The sequence below is a fragment of the Bidens hawaiensis genome, unplaced genomic scaffold, assembly GCF_021521415.1.
Source record: "Bidens hawaiensis isolate Kalapana, Puna unplaced genomic scaffold, B.hawaiensis_p1.1 tig00004322_1, whole genome shotgun sequence".
NCBI lineage: Eukaryota > Viridiplantae > Streptophyta > Magnoliopsida > Asterales > Asteraceae > Bidens > Bidens hawaiensis.
The window spans coordinates 69617-78318 of NW_027491260.1; positions in this window are offsets into that span (position 1 = coordinate 69617).

Sequence of the window (8702 nt, forward strand, 5' to 3'; positions counted from 1 at the left end):
CGGAAATGTTGTTACACCAACTACTGACTTGGGGCATGTCAGAACCCCAGGAGGTTCTAACATGAGGAATTTAGAACAAATTGCAAGAGAAGTCCACCGACCTCAATCGGAGTTAGGTTTGGAAGAAGATTCTGGTGATTCTAACCTAAGAAGAGCCCATCTTTATAATTTCAGAGCCGAAGAAACTTTGTCTCTTGACGAGTGGCTTCGTGTTCAACAAAGTAGTCTGAAAGCAGAGTACGAGTGTCGGGTCCGGAATGAACGTTTCCATGGCCGTACCCTGACGTATGATGAACCTCCCAAGAGATCTATCTCTCCTCCCATAAGGTGAAGCCATATTCAGTACAGTCAGCCACCGGAGCGGAACATGAGTGAGACCCGGAGGTTACGTCCTCATCCCCGCATGGATATGCGGGTACCATCCTATGAGGACGAACCGGATGGGTACGACTCAACTTATAACCCGGAAGGTAGTTACTACAGAGGAGATAGTCGCCTCCCGTCGTACGGAAGGACTAGTTATCCGCGCCCAGTTGTACGCCATGCGGAGTATCATAGCAATGCTGAGCATGATTTTTCTAAACCATATCGCCCGGAATCTTTCGCAGAAAAATCAAAATTTATTTCGAGCGTCGCGACAGCTCCATTCCCGATCAATGCAAAGATTCTAACATCCGTTGGAACATATAATGGAATGACTGATCCTAGTGATCATCTGTTAAGGTTCGAAGCAGTTGGAGGAGTCAGTGGTTGGACTCTTCCATATTGGTGTCACATGTTCGCACTAACATTCACCGGGGCGGCACGAGAATTGTTTGAGAAATTGCCATGTGGAAAGATTACAAGTTGGAAAGACTTTGTAGCAAAATTCTCTCAGCACTTTAGTCAACAAAAGAAACATACTCGTGACCCTTCGGAAATACTAGATGTTACAAGGCGAAATAATGAGTCTATTGAAGACTTCATTACTCGTTTTACTAACGAGAGCCTTAACATCAGAGGAGTAAGCGAGGATATGCTACGGGGAGCATTCTGTAAGAACGTCCATAGTGATGCCTTAATCCACACTCTCACAGTAAGGGATGGAATGCCCGAGTCATGGGATGAAATCATGAAGGCATCAAAGTTGTTTGCAAGAACTGAAAAAACTCTAAGTTCTAGTAGTCAAAAGCAATCACCGAGGATTGAGTTTCAAACTCCAAGACCAAACAAGCAGGCTAAGGGACCAATATGGTCAAGACTTCAGCCAAGTGCGAAAACATCTAAAACCTTTTGATGCACGGTCTTTGATCGGTAACAAAGGTAAACGTAATTTTTCAGCTCGTCCCCCCAACAGTTGGACCCAGTTATCAAAGACTCCCTCAGAAATTCTCACCACGGAGAATTTGACTTTCCGGAAGCCTCAACCAATACCACGAAAGTCATTCCTTGATAACCAGAAGCACTGCTCATATCACAATGATATTGGGCACAACACGAATGAGTGTGTGGCCCTCAGAAATGAAATTGAAGCAGCTGTTAAAAACGGTAAACTCGAACATTTGGTTAAGGGAGTACGAGCAGGGACTGGTAAACCTCCCGCAAAGGATAGCCAAGGCCCAGCAAAAAGGCAAATCAAAGATCTGAATGTCCACATGATTCAGGGGAGACATTTGGGTAAAGGAAAAAGGAAAGACTATTCAGACGAAGAATGGAAGAACGAGCCCGTGATTTTTCCTCGGATCAAAGGAGTCCCGTGTAGCAAAAACCCGCTAATAATTACTGCCGAATTTGGTCATTACCGGTCACAATATGTGTTCTTTGACACAGGCAGCACGTCCGACATTATGTACGAACAGTGTTTCGAAAAATTGGACGAAGAAGACAAAGAAAGATTACAACCAATTCATGCTCCTGTTTCTGGTTTCAGGGGGGAGATAATGCACCCGCGCGGTGTTATTACTTTCCCGGTTACACTGAGTGACGGAGTACGTTCAAGAACAGAAGAAGTTGAATTTTTGGTCCTACCAGCAACTTCTAAACATGACATTGTTTTGGGAAGAGAGGCGATCGGAGACTTCAATGCCCACCCGTCTACAGCCCATGTTGCAGTAGGAGTTCCAACTCGCACTGGTGTGGCATAATTCGTGTAAACCGACATTGTTTTACAACCGAGAGTTCAAAACCAAGCAAGGTCCCAAGACAGGCTCAGAGGACCGAACCTGAGAAATGGGTTTTAAATAAGAAGTTTCCGGACCAGACAATTACAATAGGACCCGCTATCTCGGAGATAGTGAGAACCTTTCTAAAGCAATTATTGACCAAGAACATCGACGCTTTTGCGTGGCAGCCCACGGACATGACCGGTGTCCCGCGAAGCATTTCGGAACACAAGTTAAATGTAAATCCGTTGATAACCCCAGTTGTGCAAAAGAAACGAAAGATGGTCCCGGAAAAAATGAAAGACATGAATGAGCAAGTGCAAGATCTTCTTCACGCTGGAATTATACGAGAAATTAAGTACCAAACGTGGGTAGCAAACCCAGTAATTGTTCCGAAAAGCAACGGAACGTAGAGAATGTGCATAGATTATAAAGATCTAAACAAAGCATGTCCAAAAGATTGTTACCCATTTCCAGAAATCGATTTAAAGGTGGATGCTGTGGCCCCTTTCAAATTCAAATGCTTCCTCGATGCCTACAAAGGGTACCACCAGATTCATATGGCAGCTGGTGATGAGGACAAGACAGCGTTTCGTACTACCAAGGAACATTCTATTACATAATGATGCCTTTCGGGTTAAAGAATGCGGGCGCTACATACCAACGATTGATGGATCAGGCCTTCAAGGACCAGATAAGTCGAAATCTCGAAGTTTATATGGATGATTTAGTGATAAAAAGCATCGAAGAAGACCAAATGTTGAGGGACATAGAGGAAATTTTTGAAACTTTAAGAAGTATCAATATGAAGCTAAATCCAGCAAAATGTTCTTTCGGGATGGAAGAAGGAAAGTTCCTCGGGATAATTGTTATGGGCACGGGTTTCAAAGCTAACCCAGACAAGGTTCAAGCAATAGCCCGTATGTCGTCTCCCGCTTCCCTCAAGCAAGTTCAAACAGTTAATGGCAGATTGGTAGCCTTAAACAGGTTTCTAGCGAACCACGCTGCTAAATCTTACCCGTTCATTTCAACACTAAGGAAATGCCTCAAAAAGGCACAATTCAGATGGACTCCGGAAGCCGAACAAGCGTTTCATGAAGTCAAGAAGTGTTTAATGGAATTACCCACGTTAACGGCTTCTCACGCAGGTGAACCATTAACACTATATTTGGCGGCATCCGACATTGATGTGGTGGCTGTCCTATTGACAGATAGGAAAAATATACAAACTCCAATTTATTACGTCAGTAGAACACTGTCGGACCCGGAAACAAGGTATTCGATGTTGGAAAAATTGGTGTTGGCGCTGGTTTATGCCGCCAGACGGCTCCGCAGATATTTTCAAGGCCACCCCATCAATGTGTTAACTAGATGCAAACTCAAGAACGTGTTGAGTAAGCCTGAATTGTCCGGTCGGCTGGCAAAATGGGCCATCAAATTGGGTGAACACTCGATCGAGTACAAGCCAAGACCGGCAATCAAAGGACAAGTACTAGCGGACTTCATAACAGAAGTCCTGCAACACAAAGAACAAGAATGTCTGATCGAACAACAACCCCAAGCACCTCCGGAATAGGGACAAGTCTGGTCACTGTTCACGGACGGAGCTTCAAGCAGCGAAGGGTCAGGTGCAGGCTAACGGCTAGTCAATCCTGAGGGGCATGAATTCACGTACGCCATCAAATTGGACTTCAAAAGTACCAACAATGAGGCAGAATATGAAGCCTTCCTGGCAGGACTACGGATAGCAAAAAAGCTTGGGGTAAGACATTTGGAAGCCCGGGTAGATTCTATGCTAATTGCGGGACAAATAAATGGCATATATGAAGCCAAAAACAATGTCATGGCCTCTTATTTGTCACAAGCAAGGGTCTTGATTCGTCAATTTTTCTCCTTCAATATTGTCCACATTAAGAGGAGTGAGAATAAATTGGCGGACGCTCTTAGCAAGCTAGCTTCAACGAATTTTGAACATTTCGCCAAATATATTCGTGTAGAAGTTCTAGACCATCCATCCGTTCCGCAAAACCAAGTCCTGGTAATTCAAACTGGTGTTCAATCTTAGATGTCACCCATTATAGCTTACTTGTCTTCCGAAGCACTTCCAGCAGGAAAGGCTGAGGCTCGGAAGATTAAGCACAAAGCTTTGAATTACCAGTTGACTGATGGCGTCTAATATCAGAGATCATTCCTGGGTCCACTATTACGCTGTGTGGATGCAGAAGATGCAAATTACCTAATTCTAGAAATCCACGAAGGTATTTGCGGGTTACATGCAGGACCAAGAATGACGGTTGCAAAGATCATGAACGTAGGGTATTATTGGCCCGACATGCACCTGTACAAGAAATCAGAAAGCGTGATTCATGTCACCGTCATGCCCCTAACACTCTACATCCGAAGAACGAACTGATTCCAGTAACATCTGCCTAGCCGTTCCAAAAATGGGCTATTGACATCATGGGACCTTTCCCAGAAGCCCCGGGACGAGTCAAGTTTTTGATAGTGGCCATTGATTACTTCACCAAGTGGGTAGAAGCCAAACCGGTTGCATCAATCACGACTTCAAGCATGAAAAAATTCCTTTGGGAATTCATCATTTGCAGGTTTGGTCTCCCACAGGAATTAGTGATAATGGGACCCAATTTGCTGATAGCCGATTGCAAGGATGGTTGAAAGAACTCCAGGTCACTCAGACCTTCACATCCGTAGCACACCCGCAAGCAAATGGTCAGGTCGAAAGGAACAACCGAACTATCAAGGAAGTGATCAAGGCAAGGCTAGGGACGAAACGAACGGGTTGGGTGGACGAACTGCCTCACGTACTCTGGGCATTCCACTCCCAAAAGAACTCCAGTAACTTGGACACACCCTTTAGCCTAACCTATGGCACGGAAGTCATGATCCCCGCAGAGATCGGGATTCCATCCGCGAGGGTTCTGTCAATTGATGATAACGATCACAAACTCAGGATAAATCTCGATCTGTTAGAAGAAAGAAGAGAACTAGCATTGATTCACGAGCACAACTATAAGCGACAGCTTGAGAAATATTACAACTCGCGAGTCCAAAATTGCAAGTTCGATGTGGGAGACTTTGTCTTCCGCAATAACGAGGCTTCCGGCCAGGAGCCTCCGGGCAAGTTAGCCCCAACTTGGGAAGGACCTTATAAAATCAAACAAGTACTATCCATAGGTGCTTACAAGTTGGAGAAGTTACATGGAACGCAGCACAGTTAAAGAAATGTTACATGTAACAATTTCATTTGCTTTTTCATTTTTCGGCAAGTGTGCCCGTATAGCTTGACAAGTGATGCAATTTCTTTTATTGTAAGAAGACTTATGCCTAATGTATGAGAATGTCCTGTAAACTCCATGCTATTCCGTTAAGTTGTAATCTTTTATTGACAAAACCGAAGTTCCGGATAGGCACTTATATTATAGTACATAAGACAAAGTGCACCGAAAGAAACGAAAAGACTTCTTATTATTGATCAAAAGAGATTACAAAACAGGAGGAAATATTTACAAAGGAAAGTACATATACATCTACGGGGCGACATTTTCATCTTCCATGGTATCTTCGGCTTTTTCATCTTCTTCCTCCTCTTCAAGATCCAGCAGCTCCTTTAATTGCTCCATGGCATCTTCCTTGTCTGCGAGCTCTGATATATGGTCGGAAAGGGAAAACTTCAAGGCATCAAACTCCTTAGTTTTCTCAAGAAGGATAGCAGCAGTGTCCTTGCCAGCCAAAACGTACTCCTCCGGAACTCTGCCCTCGGAACAAAACTTATATCCTTCCTCAAAGCCCATTTGCCGGCCTGCTTGTTCGGAAGCACGGAGGAACACCGCAACACAATTTCCAAGATCATCACTATTTCGAACGTCAGTGATAACCTGTTAAGTCAAATAACCATGCGTGAGTACAAACAAACCCATTTTGTTGATAGCAAACTTGGTACCTTGGGGATCGTTGTCGACAGAAGCCATTTCTTATCCGCCTGAGACCGGATAAGATCCATCTTATGTCCAGCACACTCCAAGGCTTGGTCTCGACTCTTAGCGTTAAGGTCGGAAAAGTGCTTGTCCTTGGCCGCTAAGTCAGCTTGAAAGATCTTTATTAGCTCAGCTTGGTCATCCAGTTGTTTCTGGAGAGCAGCTTTAGCTTCCTCAGCAGCAAGTTGTTCGACTTTTGCCGCCTCCATGGCCCGACGGCTATCTTGAGCGTCAGTTAACTCTTTAAGGGCCTCTTTCTTGGCACCAAGCAAGTTTCGATCGGTTTCCTATAGCTCGTCATTCACGGCCAACCAATCACGACGTATCTCCTGATTGGTGGAAACAGTGTTCGCCATATGATAAGAGTTGGACTCTAAGAGTTCCCGGCGGATGCGACGGCGTTGCCGTTCCTTCTCTGCAGGAGGAAGACTTTCGTCGAGATATTCTTGGCAAACGTCTGCATCATTCAACACTGAGTTCCGTCGCAACGACCAACGAGGTCTATAAAGAGCAGTATCTTCCTCCACCTGGGATGAGGAAGCTTTTCCCCCATAGTGAAAAACACTAACCCCACCTTGATCCCGGAAGAAAGGCTCTGGATGAGGGGGGGATGTGGGAAGTTGATCGGATTCTCCAACCTCTTTCTCCTTGACAGAGGAATTATCCGACAAGTCGATCGGATCTGGAACAGTGTTTAGCGGAGAGGTTGGCGGAGTCGGACGGCGTGAATCCTTCAATCCTAAAAATTCCAAAAAGGAAAAACTTACTAAGATCCCAAGAAACAACGAGTTCAATAATAATCATAAGGGCTCAAGGCTTACCCTTAGAAACGTCTTGGGCAGCAAGCTCTAGAAGACGAGCCCCCAGGTATGGGCCCTCAACCTGGTTCTTCTTCTTTTTCTTCTACTTGGGCGCGGCATCGGAAGTCTGTGCTTTCCGCTTTCCAGCAGCCTTCGAAGAACCTGCTTCTGTAACCTGAGGTTCACCCTCAACGGATTAAGGACCACCTTCCTCACCTGTTGAGGGATCGGCGGTGGCCTTCGAATCTTGCTTGCGGGTAAAACCTACAGCCGAAGGTGAAGGGTTAGTAGCACCAACTGATAGTCCTCCTTCACAAAGTGATGATTCCTTACTAGATGAAAGAAGTACTACCACCCCGCTCGAAGTAGCGGCGGTTATAGGTTGAGGTTGAAGAATACCTTCACACTTTGTGACAAACTCCTCACCTTGTGCGAGCAATGCCTCGGAGACAAGAGGCTCCGGAGTAAGAGTAGTGGAAAAAACGAAATTACTTCATGTACGTTCCAAAAACGGTACGTCATGCTGAGTAATGGGACGGCGAACCATCATGCCCCCCATCTTGCCACAAGAGTGGAAAGGATCGTACCTTCACCTGCAGTCAAAGAACGTTAAAGAAAATAAACTAAAAACCCGGGAAGTTACAAGTAAGAACTTACTTCCATCAGAATTTTCATAATAAGATTCCAAAGTGGGAAACGGCCATAAACGTCTCATCTTGGCGTGCACTATGGCACCCTCGTGAATTGGGCGCATGGGTGTCGGAGTCTTGGTTAAAGTAAGAAACCAGGTACGACCCTCGTGTTCGGAAGCACGGACTTCCGGTAGTTTATCTTTCAGCATCCGATGAACCATGGCAAACGGGATAACATCTTCCCGGGTCCAGAAAAATTTGGTTTTCCAGCTATGGATACTGCGGAGCCACTCAAAACCAATAGATCCCTTGCCGGTGGTGGAAAAGCTGTACCATCCTTCACGATAAGTCATCTTATATAGTACGGCAAACATGCTGACGGAATGATCATAGTTGTGTGCTTGGCAGCAGAACTCGAAGTGTCGAATTCTTAGCATCCCAAAAGGATGAATATGGGATAAATGAATCCCATACGCCGTCAAAACCAATTGCACGAACTTCGTCACGGGCAATCGGAAGTTCCCGGTGGTGAAATGATCCAAATATACGGCCATCTTCTTCGGCAGGGGCGCCGTTGCGATGGCCCCTTTCGACGGACGTTCGGCTTCCCATTCCGGAGGAAAGCCATATACGTTTTTAATATCGTCAAAATCTTTCTCCTTGATCTTGCATCCAACTTCATCAATAGCAGGGGGATTTTTCTTCTGAGCAGCCATTCTGTATATGGAAATAGATGTAAGAAGGAAAAAGTTCTCTGATAAAATTGAAGGAGAAAATATGTAATTGGTAAGAATAGGTTGAAGACATCAAAGCCTATTTATAGTCATCGCAGTTAATGCGACCGTATGACTGACAGAAGAAAAAGAAAAGATGGACCACAGAATAACTGACACGTCAGGCGGGAGATTCAAAAAAAGTGCGTATAGACTGTCAAACAGGCATTCAACACGTCTTCTCAGCCACTCCCTAAAACTTCTATCTCCGCCACGTCACCAGTACTATCTATTCAACTTGCACAAGTTCAATATTTAAAGAGAAGATATTTCGCAATGATATTATCAACACATAAAGTTTCTTTTCATTAATATTTAAAATAGTGATTACAAAATACTTGACAAGAAAATCACAAGTCCA